An 18,925-nucleotide genomic window follows, 5' to 3' on the forward strand; every position below is an offset into this window, starting at 1 on the left:
ATATAAATCAAATAAGAAATAATAAATGACAATAAGCTACTTTGCGGCAAGCTATAAAAAAGATCTGAGATTCCACCAGGATACCTAGACTTTATGTTCTATTAAACATCCACACGAGAGGTGTACAGCAGAATGACAATAAAGCATGTCAGTAAACGGAGAGCTCTTTGTCCTACCCTTATTAGACAAATATATTTATCAAACCTGTTAGTACTTGAACATGGCCTAAAAAGCTTCACGCAGTGTAATTTGCATGCAGTCACTTGCTTTTAGCTTTACATACTTGGAAATGCAACAGAAATAAAATATAATTAGTTGACAGTACATGAGGTCAATGTAACTTTAATCTGGTAGGGTATTAGTGAGTAAGGAAGTGCCACTTCAAAAGTAAAATGTGTACACAGTCCCTTTTCTCTGTTTCGAGAGCTTCTGCATGTAAGGAGTTTCTTTGAGACATTCCGAGAGTAATACGGTAAACAGAGAAGAGAGATGGGATACACATAATAGCTCACGGATATCTGATATTAAATCGGTGACTCAATTTTGTGTCTTGAAAACAAACACCCCTTTAGTTCCTTTATTTTAACAATGTACAAAAAGTTAAAAATTACCCCATCCATCAAACTGCAACTGGCCATTGACTAGAACATCAGTAGGAAACGGAAGTGGGGTATGCTGGTGGCAGGACAGGAAAAAACCCAAATGGATGTCATCCACCCAACCCCTCAGCTCTCCCAGCCTGTAGGGGACAGAGTCATGTGAGCCAAGTCCCAAAGTTCCCAGTAGGAGAGAAGATCTGCAGGAGTGGGACGGGAGAGGATTAGGACACAGGAATCCCAGCTTCCCTGATGGAAGCTCGGAGATGTGGCTTCCTGATCCCTGCACAAGTCTAGACCCCCAGCCGGTAGACCACCTCCGGGCAGTCACTGGACTTCACCGAAAACCATGTAGCACTACCCCAGTCACTGTCCCATAGGGTGGAGAGAGCACTTGACCTTCAGAAATGGAAGGACTGGGGTGCAAAGAACCCTATTTCCCTTTCCCTGTATTCATTTGAATTTCTGGTGTCCTGCCTTATCTGCATGGCAGTAACGTTTGCTACAAATGTAAAAACTGTCACCATCAACTTACTCTCAGGTGATCTATAAATTTAACGGAATAAATGATTATCTGTGCAATGCTGAACGCTCGTCTCCACTATCCTTATGGTGTATTTATGCCCTGTGGCTAAAGATAAGAATCATAATGTCGAACAACAGAATCAAGTTACAAAAGGACATACTTGCTTTGATACCGTTATATGAATTTTTAAGCACAAAGATACAAGAGTGTAGGGATTCGTTCATAAGCACTAATGACCATAAACATACACAGGAATGTGACACGTGAACTTCAAGATGATGATGATTTCTGATAAGGGAGGGAAGGCAAAATGATGGACAGGTAAGATTTTAAATGAATAGTTAATATTTTATTTATTTAGAAAGAAAAAAAATTTAGAAAAAATATGGCAAATGGGTAACAACTATCAACTATGGGGGTAGGTACATGGATATCATATTATGTTCTACACTTTCTGTATGTATGAAATACATCACAATTAAAAGTCCTAACATTAAAAATAAGACTCTGTTACTACTCAGCCATAAAAAAAGAATGAAATAATGCAACTTGCAGCAACATGGATGGACACAGAATTATCATACTAAGTGAAGTAAGTCAGAAAGAGAAGAAAAATAGCATATGACATCACTATTATGTGGGATCTAAAATATGACACAGATGAACTTACCTACGAAACAGAAACTGATTCACAGACATAGAGATGAGACTTGTGGTTGCCAAGGGGGAGGTGGGTGGGGGAGGGATGGATTGGGAGTTTGGGATTAGCAAATGCAAACTAGTATATAAAGAATGGATAAACAACAAGGTCCTACTGTATAGCACACGGAACTATATTCAATATCCTGTGATAAATCCTAATGGAAAAGACTGTGATAAAGAATGCATATATATGTATAACTGAATTGCTTTGCTGTACAGCAGAAATTAAGACATTGTAAATCAACTACACTTCAATAAAATAAGTTAAAAAAATAATAAGATTCTGTGTTAGGCATACTCTACTCTCCAGCTGCATTGAACTACTGATAATTTCCAAACACTATAATTATTCTCACTTCTGTGCCTGTGATGGTTGACTTTTTCTCCAGGCTTCAAATGATCATATTATTTATAAAGCCCCTAATTAAGATCAAAATCAAAACAAGAAAATTTGGTTCAAACCAGATCTAAGAAGAACAAGCTGAACAGTCTCATTTGTACTCATTTCTCCCTACTTTTACGGTCACTTAATATAAATTATGAGATTTATTTTTTAACATCTTCATTGGAGTATAATTGCTTTATAATGTTGTGTTAGTTTCTGCTGTATAACAAAGTTAATCAGCTATATGTACATAATATCCCCATTTCCCCTCCCTCTTGTGTCTCCCTCCCAGCCTCCCTATCCCACCCTCTAGATGGTCACAAAGCATTGAGCTGATCTCCCTGTGCTATGCGGCTGCTTCCCACTAGCTATCTAGTTTACATTTGGTAGTGTATATATGTCAATGCCACTCTCTCACTTCATTCCAGCTCCCTGTGTCCTCAAGTCAATTCTCTACATGTGTGTCTTTATTCCTGTCCTGCCCCTAGGTTCTTCAAAACCTTTTTTTTTTTTTAAGATTTCATACGTATGGGTTAGCATACAGTATTTGTTTTTCTCTTTCTAACTTACTTCACTCTGTATGACAGACTCTAGGTCCATCCACGTCACTACAAATAACTCAGTTCTGTTTCTTTTTATGGCTGAGTAATATACCATTGTATATATGTACCACATCTTCTTTATACATTCATCTGTCAACGGACACTTAGGTTGCTTCCATGTCCTGGCTATTGTAAACAGAGCTGCAATGAACATTGTGGTACATGACTCTTTTTGAATTATGGTTTTCTCAGGGTATATGCCCAGTAGTGGGAGTGCTGGGTCATATGGGAGTTCTATTTTTAGTTTTTAAGGAACCTCCATACTGTTCTCCATAGTGGCTGTATCAATTTACATTCCCACCAACAGTGCAAGAGGGTTCCCTTTTCTCCACACCCTTTCCAGCATTTATTGTTTCTAGATTTTTTGACGATGGCCATTCTGACTGGTGTGAGATGATATCTCATTGTAGTTTTGATTTGCATTTCTCTAATGATTAATGATGTTGAGCATTCTTTCATGTGTTTGTTGGCAGTCTGTATATCTTCTTTGGAGAAATGTCTATTTAGGTCTTGTGCCCATTTTTGGATTGGGTTGTTTGTCTTTTTGATACTGAGCTGCTTGTAAATTTTGGAGATTAATCCTTTATCCATTGCTTCGTTTGCAAATATTTTCTCCTATTCTGAGGGCTGTCTTTTCGTCTTGTTTATGGTTTCCTTTGCTGTGCAAAATCTTTGAAGTTTCATTACGTCCCATTTGTTTATTTTTGTTTTTATTTCCATTTCTCTAGGAGGTGGGTCAAAAAGGATCTTGCTGTGATGTATGTCATAAAGTGTTCTGCCTATGTTTTCCTCTCAGAGTTTTATAGTGTCTGGCCTTACATTTAGGTCTTTAATCCATTTTGAGCTTATTTTTGTGTATGGTGTTAGGGAGTGTTCTAATTTCATTCTTCTATATGTAGCTGTCCATGTTTCCCAGCACCACTTATTGAAGAGGCTGTCTTTTCTCCATTGTATATTCTTGCCTCCTTTATCAAAGATAAGGTGACCGTATGTGCATGGGTTTACCTCTGGGCTTTCTATCCTGTTCCATTGATCTATATTTCTGTTTTTGTGCCAGTATCATACTGTCTTGATTACTGTAGCTTTGTAGTATAGTCTGAAGTCAGGGAGCCTGATTCCTCCAGCTCTGCTTTGCTTTCTCAAGATTGTGTTGGCTATTTGGGGTCTTTTGTGTTTCTATACAATTGTGAAATTTTTTGTTCTAGTTCTGTGAAAAATGCCAGTGGTAGCTTGATAGGGATTGCATTGAATGTGTAGATTCCTTTGGGTAGTATGCACAATGTTGATTCTTCCAATTCAAGAACATAGTATATCTCTCCATCTGTTAGTATCATCTATAATTACTTTCATCAGTGTCATAGTTTACTGCATACAGGTCTTTTGTCTCCTTAGGTAGGTTTATTCCTAGGTATTTTACTCTTTTTGTTGCAATGGTAAATGGGAGTGTTTCATTAATTTCTCATTCAGATTTTTCATCATTCGTGTATAGGAATGCAAGAGATTTCTGTGCATTAATTTTGTATCCTCCTACTCTACCAAATTTAATGATTAGCTCTAGTAGTTTTATGGTAGCATCTTTAGGATTCTCTATATATAGTATCATGTCATCTGCAAACAGTGACAGTTTTACTTCTCTTCTGATTTGGATTCCTTTTATTTCTTTTTCTTCTCTGATTGCTGAGGCTAAAACTTCCAAAACTATGTTGAATAATAGTGGTGAGAGTCGGAAACCATGTCTTGTTCCTGATCTTAGTGGAAATGGTTTCAGTTTTACACCATTGAGAACGATGTTGGCTGTGGGTTTGTCATATATGGCCTTTATTAGGTTGAGGTAAGTTCCCTCCATGTCTACTTTCTGGATAGTTTTTTTATCATAAATCGGTGTTGAATTTTGTCAAAAGCTTTCTCCACATCTATTGAGATGATCATATGGTTTTTAATCCTTCAATTTCTTAATATGGTGTATCACATTGATTGGTTTGCATATATTGAAGAATCCTTGCATTCCTGGGATAAACCCCACTTGATCTTGGTGTATGATCCTTTTAATGTGCTGTTGGATTCTGTTTGCTAGTATTTTTTTGAGGATTTTTGCATCTATGTTCATCAGTGATATTGGCCTGTAGTTTTCTTTCTTTGTGACATCTTTGTCTGATATTTTCTCAGTCCCTTTCGTTTTCTCTTTTTCTTCTGGAACCCCTATAATTCGAATGCTGATACATTTAATGTTGTCCCAGATGTCTCTGAGACTGTCCTCAATTTTTTTCATTCTTTAATTTGGTCTGCGGTAGTTACTTCCACTATTTTATTTTCCAGGTCACTTAATCCGTTCTTCTGCCTCAGTTATTCTATTGATTCCTTCTAGAGAATTTTTAATTTCATTTATTGTGTTGTTCATCATTGTTTGTTTGCTCTTTAGTTCTTCTGGGTCCTTGTTAAACATTTCTTGTATTTTCTCCATTCTATTTGCAAGATTTTGAATCACCTTTACTATCATTACTCTGAATTCATTTTCAGGTAGACTGCCTATTTCCACTTCATTTGTTTGGCCTGGTGGGTTTTTACCTTGCTCCTTCATCTGTTGTGTATTTCTCTGTCTTCTCATTTTGCTTAACTTACTATGTTTGGGGTCTCCTTTTCACTGTCTGAAGGTTCATAGTTCCTGTTCATTTTGGTGTCTGTTCCCAGTGGGTAAGGTTGGTTCAGTGGGTTGTGTAGGTTTCCTGGTGGAGGGGACGGTGCCTGTGTTCTGGTGGATGAGGCTGGATCTTGTGTTTCTGCTGGGCAGGACTGAGTCTGATGGTGTGTTTTGGGGTGTCTGTGAACTTACTATGATTTTAGGTAGCCTCTCTGCTAATGGATGGGGTTGTGTTCCTGTCTTGCTAGTTTTTTGGCATGGTGTGTCCAGCAATGGAGCTTGCTGGTCATTGAGGGGAGCTGGGTCTTAGCATTGAGATGGAGATCTCTGGGAGAGCTCTCACCAATTGATATTATGTGGGGCTGGGAAGTCTCTGGTGGTCCAATGTTCTGGACTCGGCTCTCCCACCTCAGAGGCTCAGGCCTGACACCTGGCTGGAGTACCAAGACCCTGTCAGCTACACAGCTCAGAAGAAAAGGGATTAAAAAAAGAAATAAAATAAAATCATAAAATCATAAATAAAATAGTTATTAAAATAAAAATTAAATATATTATTAACATAAAATTTTTTTTAAAAGAGCAACCAAACCAATAAACAATTCTACCAACGATAACAAGTGCTAAAAACTATACTAAGATAAACATAAAAATCAGAAACCAGTCAGTCACATATGGCAAACCCCAAGTCTACAGTTGCTCCCAAAGTCCACCGCCTCAATTTTGGGATGATTTGCTGGCTTTTCAGGTATTCCACAGATGCAGGGTACCTCGAGCTGATTCTGGAGATTTAATCCACTGCTCCTGAGGCTGCTGGGAGAGATTTCCCTTTCTCTTCTTTGTCCGCACACCTCCTGGGGTTCAGCTTTGGATTTGGCCCCGCCTCTGCATCTAGGTCGCCCTCTGGTGTCTGTTCTTAGCCCAGACAGGACAGGGTTAAAGTAGCAGCTGATTCCGGGGCTCTGGCTCACTCAGGCTGGGGGGAGGGAGGGGTATGGATGCGGAGCGAGCCTGCGGCGGCAGAGGCAGGCGTGACGTTGCACCAGCCTGAGGCGTGCCGTGCGTTCTCCCCGGGAAGTTGTCCCTGGATCACGGACCCTGGCAGTGGTGGGCTGCACAGGTTCCCAGGAGGGGAGGTGTGGATAGTGACCTGTGCTTGCACACAGGCTTCTTGGTGGCGGCAGCAGCAGCCTTAGCATCTCATGCCTGTCTCTGGGGTCCGTGCTGCTAGCCGCGGCTCGCGCTTGTCTCTGGAGTTCGTTTAGGCGGTGCTCTGAATCCCCTCTCCTCATGCACCCCGAAACAATGGTCTCTTGCCTCTTAGGCAGTTCCAGACTTTTTCCCAGACTCCCTCCCGGCTAGCTGGGGCACACCAGCCCCCTTCAGGCTGTGTTCATGCCGCCAACTCCAGTCCTCTCCCTGGGATCCGACCTCTGAAGCCGTAGCCTCAGCTCCCAGCCCCCACCTGCCCCAGCAGGTGAGCAGACAAGCCTCTCGGGCTGGTGAGTGCTGGTCAGCACGGATTCTCTGTGCAGGAATCTCTCCGCTTTGCTCTCCGCCCCTGTTACTGCGCTCTCCTCTGTGGCTCCGAAGCTTCCCCCCTCCTCCACCCTCCATCTCCACCAGTGAAGGGGCTTCCTAGTGTGTGGCAACTTTTCCTCCTTCACAGCTCCTTCCCTGAGGTGCAGGTCCCGTTCCTATTCTTTTGTCTCTGTTTTTTCTTTTTTCCTTTGCCCTACCCAGGTACTTAGGGAGTTTCTTGCCTTTTGGGAAGTCTGAGGTCTTCTGCTAGTGTTCAGTAGGTGTTCTGTAGGAGTTGTTCCACATGTAGATATATTTTTGATGTATTTGTGTGGAGGAAGGTGATCTCCATGTCTTACTCCTCCGCCATCTTGAAGGTCCTCTCCTGGGATTTTTTTTAAACACTTATGGGGTGTGTGTGTGTGTGTGTGTGTGTGAGTACGTTTGTTGGGGGGGAGGGGAGGGGAGGGGAGGGTTAGTGGTAATGCTATTCACTGCTACTAAGTGTACTTTTAGGCATTACAGAGTAAATACAGATTTCTTAAATATTGCAAAGAACTGTAATCCACCTTTTAGCACTTTAGGGTTTGTTACCATGGAAATGGTATGGGTCCAAAATTCAGCAGCCTGATTTATTTATTTTTTCCTCAAACAGAAGATGGATGATGAGGGAAAAGTACTTTTATTTTAAGCTAATTGAGTCGCCCAGTTCCCTGGCCTTACCCTTAGGCATAACACTGAAAATATCTTGGAAGCAAGTTGAATCCAAGAATTAACCTCATTTGCCAAGTGCTTGTTATATACGCATATGTGCATGTATTTTTATACACACACAGGGTTATTGTTGGATAAGATCTCATTTAGTTGGCAAGCTCTGTGTTTATAAACTCATCATGGGTATTGATCACCACTTGTGGTGGACAATATTTTCCAAGATGGCGTGCAAGACATCCCATCCTTCAGGTTCCTCTTGAAATGTAATGCAGATTCTCTTCTCTTTGAAAGGTGGGATTTATACTTCCTCCTCTTGAATCCGGGAGTGCCTGGAACTCTGGCAGAGATCTATGAGTTCTGGGTCCATGTCATGAAAGGTGATAGAGTTTCTGCCCAGTCCTCTTGGGATGTTCGTTCTCATACCTAATCATCATGCCATGAGGAAGCAGAGACCCTGGAGAATCCATGTGCAGATGGATTCACAGCCCTAGCTGTAAGCGAGTATCCCCTAGATGACCTCAGCTCCTGGCTTTTGAGCTACTCCAGGTAATGCTACGTGGGATGGAGATGAACCTTTCCTGCTGAACTCTACCCAAATGGCAGATTTGTGAACAAAACAGAGAAATACATAGTTAGAAATCGGATAATTTTCTAGCTCGTTCCTACTGCCATGTTTGAATTCTTGCTTCTCTAGCTATGCGGTAACGACTCCTATTGAAAAGCTCAGACTGAATGGGGTAGACATCGAAGTCACAATGGTGTGACAAGGAGAACATAGAAAGTCTGATTGCTACATGGCTGAGAGACTGGAAATCTGACTTGTACAAAGGAGGAAGGACCCGGGTGATCCACTCTAGCCCCAGAAAAATTTCATGAACATATAGAAGAATGCCTCACTACTGAGGCTTTGGAGCATGGTTTCCTGGTTAGGTATAAATAGAGCAATTTTTTTTACAGTGGTTGTTCTTGAGAGACTATATTTATTCATTTATTATTCAGATATTAACTGAACACCTTCAGTTTGTGGGGCTCAGCCCACGTGCCAGTCTCTCACAAGAAAACCTGAATCCAGAATTGAGGGATTTTTTTCCCCCCCGCAAGGCCAAACAATTAGTGGGAGAATCTTAGGCCTCTCAACTTCACATCTAAGCGTTCTTCCTGTGATATCACCCAGAGAGAGACACAGGGGACTGAGTTTCTAGGCCTGTCACCAGTTCTGTGACAGTGGACAAGCCGTTGTCTCTCCAGGCTCCAGTTTTCAAGTCTTTATAAGGAAAGGATTGTATTATATCATTTCTATAGTTTTCTCCCTCCCTCCTTCTTTTTATCTCAAAGTCTATCTCTGTGTTCGTTTGGTACTATGTCAACTTAGTTGAGCTGAAATTACATTTCTCTGAAAAGCTCGAGCGTAGAGTTGGCCATAGAGCAATTTCTATGAGATCTGGGGGTCAGGGGTGCAGCTGCAGCTGTTTTGCTGGGCAGGTGGGTGCAGGGCACCGGATTCTGGGCAGGTCGTGCATTGTAGCTCATCACTGCCTCACCTGGGTGTGAGGTAGCCAGTGGGCCCACAGCTTCTCCAGCTCTTGCTGACTCGCTGAGTCCTTGGCTAGGCACACGTGCAGTTCCGCATCAAGGGCACTGCCTTCTCTTCTGGGGGGCACTGCAGGTTTGGGGTTCCAGGTAGTAAGAGGCAGATGTACGTGGCAGTTTGTCCCTGTGGATTCCACCTTGCTCCCATGGCTCCTACTTTGTCCTTGCCCTCTTCCATTTTGCATCTAGCTTTCCTCTTGACCCCCTGCCCTGCTGACATGCTCCAGGCCTGGTCATTGCAGAGGCAATGACCTTCCACACCCTTGTTTACCACCTCCCTCTGCAGGGCCCTGGTTAGGGGCTCTGCTCAGCCATCCATCCCCTTCTGGACATTTACTTCCTCAGTTTCTCCCAAAGTTGTATAAGTTCTAACTCCTGTAACAAGCCCCTTATTCCATGTCACTCATAAGGCCCTGCTTCCCTGATTTAACCCGACTGGTGTAACCTTTAATACCATTTCATTGAATATCATGGTGCCGAACACAATGAAGGGCAAAAAATAATAACAGTGTTCCTCTTTGGAAGTGTGTAACCTGTCATGGCTACTCAGATCCCAATGACTTTCTTCAAGATAGACTTTGATTGGTCCTAGCCCATCTTCTTGGTGAACTTCCTAAAGTATGCAGGCACTGTTTGGTAGTTAAAGAAACTTTTGTACTTAAAATGACTCACACTTATTTTTTTTAACGTACAAGTTGCCAGTAAACTCAGATGGGTCCTCAGGCTAAAACGTAATTGCAAATAATAAAAAAGGCGACACTTCACTTTCAAGTGAAAAGACAGTATCAGGTATTGGCAAGGATGTGGATTAACAATAACTCTCACATACTACTTCTGGTGCAATTACTTTGGAAAATTATTTGGCAGTACCTACTAAAGTAGCTGAATATGCACAGATGCTACAACCCAGCAATTTCACCCCTAGGTAGACACCCAGCAGAATATACATGTACGTTCACAGAAGGACACATACTGCAACATTCATAGCAGCACTATTTGTAGTATCTCCAAATTGGAAGCTACTTAAATGCCCACAAATGGTAGAATGAATAAACGAATTGTGATCTATTCATACAAGGGGATACTACAAACCAGTAAGACTGGAAACTTTATGACTATACACAATAATATAAACAAACAGTACTGAGTAAAAGAATCCAGAAAAGAAGAGTACACACTGGATGGTTCCATTTCTATAAAGTTCAAAATTGTTAGAGAAATAGGAAAAATCACCTGTGGTGTTAGATGTTAATATAGCAAATTACTCTGGGGTGAGGGGTGGTGAAGAGGGACACAGGGGAATGCTTGGGATCCTGACTTTTCAATCTGGGTGCTAGCTCCATAGATCTGTTTAGTTTGTGAAAAGTCATACTTAGGATCTATGCTCTTCTCTGAATGTTATACTTCAATAAGAATTTTTTTTAAAGGTTGAAAGTCTTTTGTTACAATTGTCTTGGTCAACAATCAAAAATCTATTTCCACTGACTTAGAGGTCAAAAAAGTCCTTTAAAAACTGACCTCCTAAAGGCAATCTCTCCATATATTTCCATTGATGCTAGCTCACCCATCAAGGCATAAAGGAGTAAAGATGTATTTTCTTTACCAAGATATCTATTAATCCACAGTTGGGGGTTTTATGCCCCATAAACACAATGACATAAGTTCTATTAATCTTTTTCAGCATCATAGCCACTGCCCCTGAAAAGGGTTACACAGCGAAGCAGGTTTGGAATATCCACAGCCAACCTCCATGTTTCACGGCTAACAGTCCTAGGGCCATTGACACAGCCAAGATGATCACATGTTCAGCAATCCTGGGAGAATGAATGGAGTCTGATGAATGCAACTTGCTTCCCCAATGAGAAACAACCAACATTCAGAGACTTGGTGTGCAGGCAAATACTGCTTTAACTGATGGAGGGGTATCCTGTGTAACTACAGCCTGATGGGCAAGGGGGTTGAAGTCCAGCCTCATTGACAGATAAACCCACAGCCTCACCAGTACAGGCTTGGATACTGGGTATCTTCCTAAAACAGTGGCTGCTGCTAATAAGTGAATTAAATTCCAGGGCTTAAGGATCAACGTGGCATGAGTATGGGTTCTGAGAGGGATGGAAGACGAGGGCAATTGGAGCTTGCTTGGTGCGATGGGTAAATCAAGGGTAAACAGAGTTCCAAGGGGATACGCTCACTGCTGATTAAAGAACAAAACCAAGAAATGGGATGCCTGGGTCCTAGCCCCTCCTCTTCGACTCAGTGGAGTAAAGGTGAACAATCTGGTCTCCTCCCCGGTGTATTAGTTCTCCGTTGTTGTCTAACAGATGACTACAAACTTCACGACTTATAAAACAAAGTTTTATTATCTCATGGTTTCTGTGGGTCAAAAGTCCAGGCTGCACAGAGTTGGGTCCTCTGCTTGGGGTCTCAGAAGCTACAATCAGGTGTCAGCTGCAATGCAGTTCTCACCTGAGCTCGGGGTCTTCTTACAGCCTCATTCAGGTTGTTGGCGGAATCTAGTTCCCTGCAGTTCTAGGACTGAGGTTCCCGCTTTCTTGCTAGCTGTTGACTAGGGACAGTTTTAGCTTCTAGAGGCCACCTGCAATTCATCGTCATGTGGCCCTGAAAGGCAGTTCAGGACATGGATGCTTGCTTTCTTTCAGGCCAGCAAGAGTATGTCTCTACAACTTTCTCCATCTCCAACCCGTAGACTCCTTTTAAGAGCTCGGGCCCCACCAGGACACTCTCCTTTTTAATGAGCTAAAGTGATTAAATACCTTAATTACATCTACAAAAAAATCTCTTTTCCCTAATCCAGGAAGTGATGACCCCATCATGTTCACATTCACGGGGAGAAGATGGACAAGGTGTGCTCACCAGGGGGTGGGGGGCTTGGAGGCATCTCAGACTCCCATCTCCCACAGCCAGCCACCTCCGTGGGGTCAGCTGCCCTTGTTCCAACCTGGACTTGACCACTTAGCTGTTCTGTGACCTTGAGCAGGTCACTTAACCTTTCTAAGCCTCAGTCTCCTCATCTCTGAAATGGAGACACTGACCTTGTGGGGGCTGGTATATTAGTTTCCTATTGTTGCATAACAAGTGACCCCAAGATTCATGGTTCAGAGCAACCCCTCACTATTAGGTTATGGTTCTGTAGGTCAGAGTCGGCCTGGTGTGACTGGGTTCTCTGGTCAGGGCATCACAAGGGTGAAATCAAGGTGTCAGCTGCACTGACTTCTCATCTGGAGGCTGTGAAGAGGAATCCTCTGCTAAACTCCTTCTTGTGGCCAGAATTCAGCTCCTTGCAGGTGCAGGACTGAGGTCCCCGTTCCCTGGCTGGCTGTCAGCTGGGGTCACTCTCAGCTCCTGGAGTCCACCTGCATCACTTGTCAGATGTCCACCTCCATCTTCAAAGCAGCAAAGGCGTGTAAAGTCCTTCTTGATTTTGAATCTCTAACGTCCTCCATATCTGACCTCTAGACCTAGATTTAAAGGACTCCCCTGATAAGGTCAGGCCCACCTGAATGGTCTCCCTACCTTAAGGTCAACTGATTTGGGACTTTAATTACATCTGAAAAATCTCTTCACAGCATATTCAAACCTAGATTATTGTTTGAATAACTGAATAACGGGGAGAAGGTGTGGGCACACCAGATGTTGGGCATCTTGGAAGAATCTTAGAATCCTTCTGCCACAGCTGGCTGTAATGACCACATGAGATATTCTATGCAAAGTGCTTGGCAAAGGGCCTGACATATAGTAAATGCTCATAAACATTGGTTATTTACTTGTAAAGTTATTATTCACAAGGTACTTGAAACACTTAGCACAGCACTGGCATATAAATAAAATCACTGTTCACTGGCTGAGTCCTTCATTTCTATCCTGATCTCTTAAAACAGGTCAAGGAAAAGTATAAGCCAAAGAGAGAACATTGGGAGCACTTTTTTTTTGACTGGCATGCAGAAAGGCCACTTTATTGCAGTTCCAACTTTGCTGAGGAATTCTATCTTAAAAGAAACATTTACAAAAATGGCCCGTATTATATATAAAGCAGTTTTTTTTTTTTTTTTGGTGTGACCATATCAGCCAATGAGAGAAAGGAAAAAAAGGGTAAGTTCACAGCTGAACTGCAGTAATGGAAAAGATTTCACAAGACCCTCCAGGGGTTTGGGGCCTGATATTTTAATATTGCTGTCAAATGTCACTGAATATTATTCTTCTGGTTCTTGAAGGTAATAAGTATGTCCATGCTTCTGCACTCCGCCACAGAAGCTAGTATTCCAATCTAAATTACAGAATGAGAAAATTTTTCTCTCCGTGTTTCCAGAGATTTTTAGAGAAGTTGGAGAGCATTCATAATCCATACACACTCAAAGGGCATCTTTGCATTTTGAAATTGCTTCTGCATGCATAAAAAGGATCCTTTATTGTTGGGGGATTTTTGCAAACCCGGTTCATCTATCATTACTCTTTGGCAGCACAATTCAGAGTCTTCTTGTTTTGTTTTGATAAATTGCTCTTTTCGACTTTTCTTCAACTCTATAAGAAAAAACCGTCACGTAGCCAAAGAACCAAGAGTTATTTTGATTTGAGCTGGAGGCTCATTTATACAAGTTAATTTCCAAGCCTGTCTCACATCGATCAAAGTGGACACCCTCGCAAATGACACATCTGTTGGGATCCTTGAAGCTGTTCCATATGCTTAACACAGAAGAGAGAGAAACGCACGCAAGGGCTTAGGACCTGCAGTTCCAAATGGTAAGCACGCCTTGCCCTGCCCTGCCCTTGGAACCAAAGAAATAATCCTTGGAAATGTTGGGGGGAGGGCAACGCCAGTCAGAGATAAAGAACAGGTTCACAACTGGGGAAGGTTTTGCGGCGTGCTACTCACATCTGCCCCTCCCTTCAGGACTAGAGCCCTCTTGATTCCTATTGATGGAGGTACCAGTGACTGACAGCTCTGAGGAGACCCTCTCAGAGGACTGTTCTCTGCTGAGAAGTGCACCTCACCCATGCTGAGTCTCTCTTCCCGAAGTCAGCCTGCACCCAGGGACTGGCTCATCCAGACGTCCAAAGGCTCAGACCCTTTCCTTCAGTTTGATGCAGTTCTAAAGGACCATCGGTTATGAGCTGAACCGTGTGTCCCCCCTTCCCCAAATTCATATCTTGAAGTCCTAACACTCAATACCACAGAATGTGACTGTATTTGGAGACAGAGCCTTGAAAGGAGTAAGTTAAAATGAGGTCATTAGAATGGGCCCTAATGAAATATGACTGGTGTCCTCAGAAGAGAAGATTAGGACACAGACACACACACAGAGGGAAGTCCATGTGAGGACACGGCGAAGACGGCCGTCTACAAGCCAAGGAGAGAGGCCTCAGAAGAAACTGACCCAGCTGACACCCTGACCTCAGACTTCTAACCTCCACAAAGTGAGAGGAAATGAATTTCTGCAGCTAAAGCACCCACTCTGTGATATTTTGTTATGGCAGCCCTAGCAAACCAATTCACCACACCAGCTTCAGAGCTCCTGGTGGGCGCAACTTCTTCCTCTCCCCAACTCTGCTTCCCTCACTCAGCTCCCTCATCCCCCAGGTATCGATCAGAGCATGATCCAATAAACCTCCTGCTTGCAAACCTCCTTCTTGGTCTGCTTCCCTGAAAACTTGACCTATGTCAACAACCCACTGTTTTTGGCAATCTGAATGATTTTCTTTTTATGCCCACTTTCAACATCATTTCTGATGATGCAAATGGCAGGAGTCAATCACACATGAAGCCCGCTGCCTAAGGTCTGTCCAACAGGTGACTACACTACACGCTCCTCGTGGAGATGCAACCATATTCTATGCTTGGGCTGAGCAATGGGTAAGAGGCTAGGATTCACTTTAAAAGAGCATTGAGAATCAACATAAACCATGAACGCCATCCAAATAAAGTGACAGTAGATTCACTGAAACGGGGGCTTCCTCTGACACTCACTATTGGGAAATGAGTCTCAAAGCTCTTTGTGTACTCGGTTCTGAGGATGGGAAACCAGGCCCGTGGGCAACTTGTGCAGTGTCAGCCATAACAAGTCATGGTAAAGTATGTCTTAACGTCACTGATGCCGCCCAGAGCTGAGACACATTTCTGCAGTTGTTATTTCTTGTTTCTAGTGCCAGGTGTAGCCTTTTGAGTAATGGATTTCCTTTTGTGTAAGAGGTGGGTTACTTAGTTGGGTTTTAACAAATCCATAAAAATGAGTCCACGTGGTCCAGAGGTGTGGTCTGGGGGTGTGACAGGCAATGTGGGGCCCTGTACCTATCCCCTCAGGCCTTAGGAGTGTGGAAGCCAGTGAATGTGGCCATGCATCTGCATTTCTTTACCTAAAACCTTTCTTAGTGCTAAGAGACTCTGACCAAATATCCAGTAAACTGGGAGTTTGGAGAATGAATGCTTCCCACCTTAGCAACACTCAACCAAAGACTGGCTGGAGTTGATATTAAAATATCCCCATTGCACCACCCTGGGCTGGAAAAGCCCAGAGTTCTCCAGGGAGAGAAACTTCTGGTTGTGCAGGGTGGTAACTTGATTGCATGTCTGTCTTAACCTTTCTCATCCCTTCTTCACCCACAACTAATCTACCTCTCCTTTATTCTGTGTTTTAGGATCTGCTTTGGGAAGAAGCCAGATGAAGAGATGAAAAGAAAACGGGTTGAATAAAACTGGTCAAGTATCAACGTAGCCTCTCAGTACCCAGTCTGCCAAGGTTGATTTAACGTAACTCAGCTTCTGACTCGGTTAAGGTATAGACCTCCTGCCCACACTTTGCTGTCACTCGCATGGTGCCCTAAGCACACTTCCACTGAGGAGACAGTGCCCAGAATAGGTCTTCTGACTCAAAGTTCTTCTTCACAATATAGTCTGTAACATGAAATTACCCTTCCAATGATGGAGCTGCGGCGCTCTTGTCAACGCTGCTAACCCAGCTGCAACCCCCTATTGTAGATTTCATACTTCAGCTTCCCAGAACATTCTGTTTCTGTTCTCTCTTATTTGATTAAGAACATCTGCAGAGGTGGTTCAGCTACAAAAGTTAATAATTACTTTTTTTGTGTCACCCTAATTAAAAATTTCAAGGAAGAATTGTCATTCATCGTGGCTTATAAGGTTGCCCATGGCGGATAGCGCTTTAGAGAGCCCACAAATCACGACCTTAAAAGATGCCATCGTCAGGAGAGATAGAAACTCTCCTCAAAACGGCACTGCTATGCTCTGAAGCTCTGAAGGTGGCTCTGAAGCCTGTTCACGATGCTCAGCAGTGTGGAGAATGCCAGAGAATCGCGCACATCAGGGTCCGCACATTCTCATTTCCCCCAACATTTCCATTAGCATCTGACAGTCCTGTGGATGCCAGTTACAGTTCAAAGGAAGCTCATTAACATAGCATCCCCAAAGAGCATTTTGTGAGGACAAAACCTGTTTTTCTCAAGCTGGTGTCCTTCCCACTCCCGCAGGAAAGCATCTTTTTGTTCAAAAGACAAATCCTAAGAGAACAATCACTCTTGGATAATCTTCCATACGTTTCTGTCTCATACAATAAGAAAGAGCAAACCAAAGAGGTTCTATCCAAACGGCCCCGGAAGGCTGGGTGGTGGCAGCAGCTGGGTGTGTGGGTGAGTGGCACCTCTGTGGTTTGTGGAGTGTATAGAGGAGAAGGGAGGGAAAAGAGAGCGGTCCATTTATGTCTCTCCTCCCAGCCACCCTCTGTTCTCTCTCTTTAACTCCTGCGTCACATGCTACCTGCTCCAAAGCGTGCACTGTTATTTTGTATTTATGTATCATGTATAACGTGTATAATAATGTTGTATACTATTTATATATATTTATGTATTTATATATATACTTTATCACAGTGTACTTGCTGTACAATATTATTTATGTTACAGGTGTATAATACAGTGATTCAGTTTTTAAAGATTATACGCCATTTATAGTTATTATAAAATATTGGCTATATTTCCTGTGTTGTACAATACATCCTTATTTTATACATAATAGTTTGTACCTCTTAATCCCCTACCCCTACTTTGCCCCTCTGCCCTTCCCTCTCCCCACTGGTAGCCACTAGTTTGTTCTCTCTCTCTCTTTTGTTTTTTTATTGCCCTGCCCCTCACTTTGTGGGATCTTAGTGGCCAGGATCTGACGAGGGATTGAACCTGGGCCCCAGCAGTGAGAGCACGGAGTCCTAACCATTGGGCTGCCAGGGAATTTCCCACTAGTTTGTTCTCTACATCTGTAAGTCTGCTGCATTATTTTTATCTACTTGCAATGACTCTCTTGAAATGCCAGATGAAGGAACATGTGCCCAATGAGACTAAATCCCTGGGGGAGATACCACTTTTACTTTAGTCCTTTTTCCATCTAACAATCAATGTAAACCGAAGGGTACAGAAAAAGGCCTCAATTACACTGCTGCACTGGACAAGTAGGCTTTGAACGGCTTGATCACCACAACTCCCTGACTGATGGACCCCCAAAAGAAAGACCATTTGAGAAAAATATGGAAATGTTGGCCCCCGGCTTTTTCTCTGGAAGAAGCAGCCCTAACTCTCCCCCTCTGACCCTCTGTGGTTCATCCACCCTCCATGCTGTCCTTCTCAACCACACTGCCATCACCCTGACAGGCTGAAATAAGGTTGGTCTCCACTTCATGCTTTGAAAATCAAATACAACTTTCCGTGGTCTTATCAATTAAGTTTTTTTCAGATGTTTATCAGAGAATGCCCTCAAGGGTTGTTAAGTCTCTCTCAGGGGCTTGAGATCTTGTCAAAGTAGCTCCTGCAAAATTTTATTTAATTTTGAGTTTTGTCACATGGTCTTTTGTTTAATGGACTGTATAAAATGCTCACGCTTGTATGCATATGGAAACAATGTTTCTCCTCCCAATCTTTACAGATCCTTGGATCCTCGAAGAAGATGAGCTCTGCTTTACAGTAGTTTCAATCCTCCCTGGCACACTGTTCCATACCCTCCATGGGGGCTGGAACCCCACTCCTGCCAGAAAATCATGACCTAACTGAAATAGAGTCAGTGTGCTTGGTATATTGGTACATTTGCATGAGATAGAGAGATAGGTATTGGTAAACATAAATAAAGAGATCTGAAATTCCAAAAGTATTTACCTTCAGGTACTACAATGTTAAGGTATAATTCAGTCTTCTAAACTCTACAGTTTAAAACCAAATCCATTATGAATATCAAAATCTTCTCAGGGAAAGGGAAGGGAAAGGACTGATAGTTATTGAACATTTCTCTGCTAGAGTCTCAGGTATGTGGTTTCACTTGCGTAAGTTCAGGTCATCCAGAACACTATGTGTGAAATAACTATCACTATCCTAATTTTGTAGTAAGACCATCTTATTCTTTTCCTTTTTAAGAAAACCAAAACAATTAGAACAACAACAAAAGAATAACCAGCCTACCAAAAACAAAAACAGAAAAGACAAGACTAGAGCATAGAAATGTCAACTGCATGTCAACTTTCTTAATCGCTCGGAGGACATGGGGAAAAAAGAACAATTAAAGTATCCACTAAGATTATTTTAACAGAGGGTAATAGAATGACGGCTTTCTGAAAATAGCCAACAGATGTCCCACGCATTATACTG

General features: G+C 42.6%; 1 protein-coding gene across 1 annotated transcript in view; it reads right to left on the reverse strand.

Moving 5' to 3' along the window:
* The window catches only part of MACROD2 (mono-ADP ribosylhydrolase 2), a 1,967,591-nt gene that overhangs the window by 177,739 nt on the left and 1,770,927 nt on the right, over positions 1 to 18,925 (reverse strand). The gene's annotated exons all lie outside the window — the stretch shown is intronic.

Source organism: Phocoena phocoena, chromosome 15, assembly GCF_963924675.1.
Source record: "Phocoena phocoena chromosome 15, mPhoPho1.1, whole genome shotgun sequence".
In the NCBI taxonomy this organism is placed as follows: Eukaryota; Metazoa; Chordata; class Mammalia; order Artiodactyla; family Phocoenidae; genus Phocoena; species Phocoena phocoena.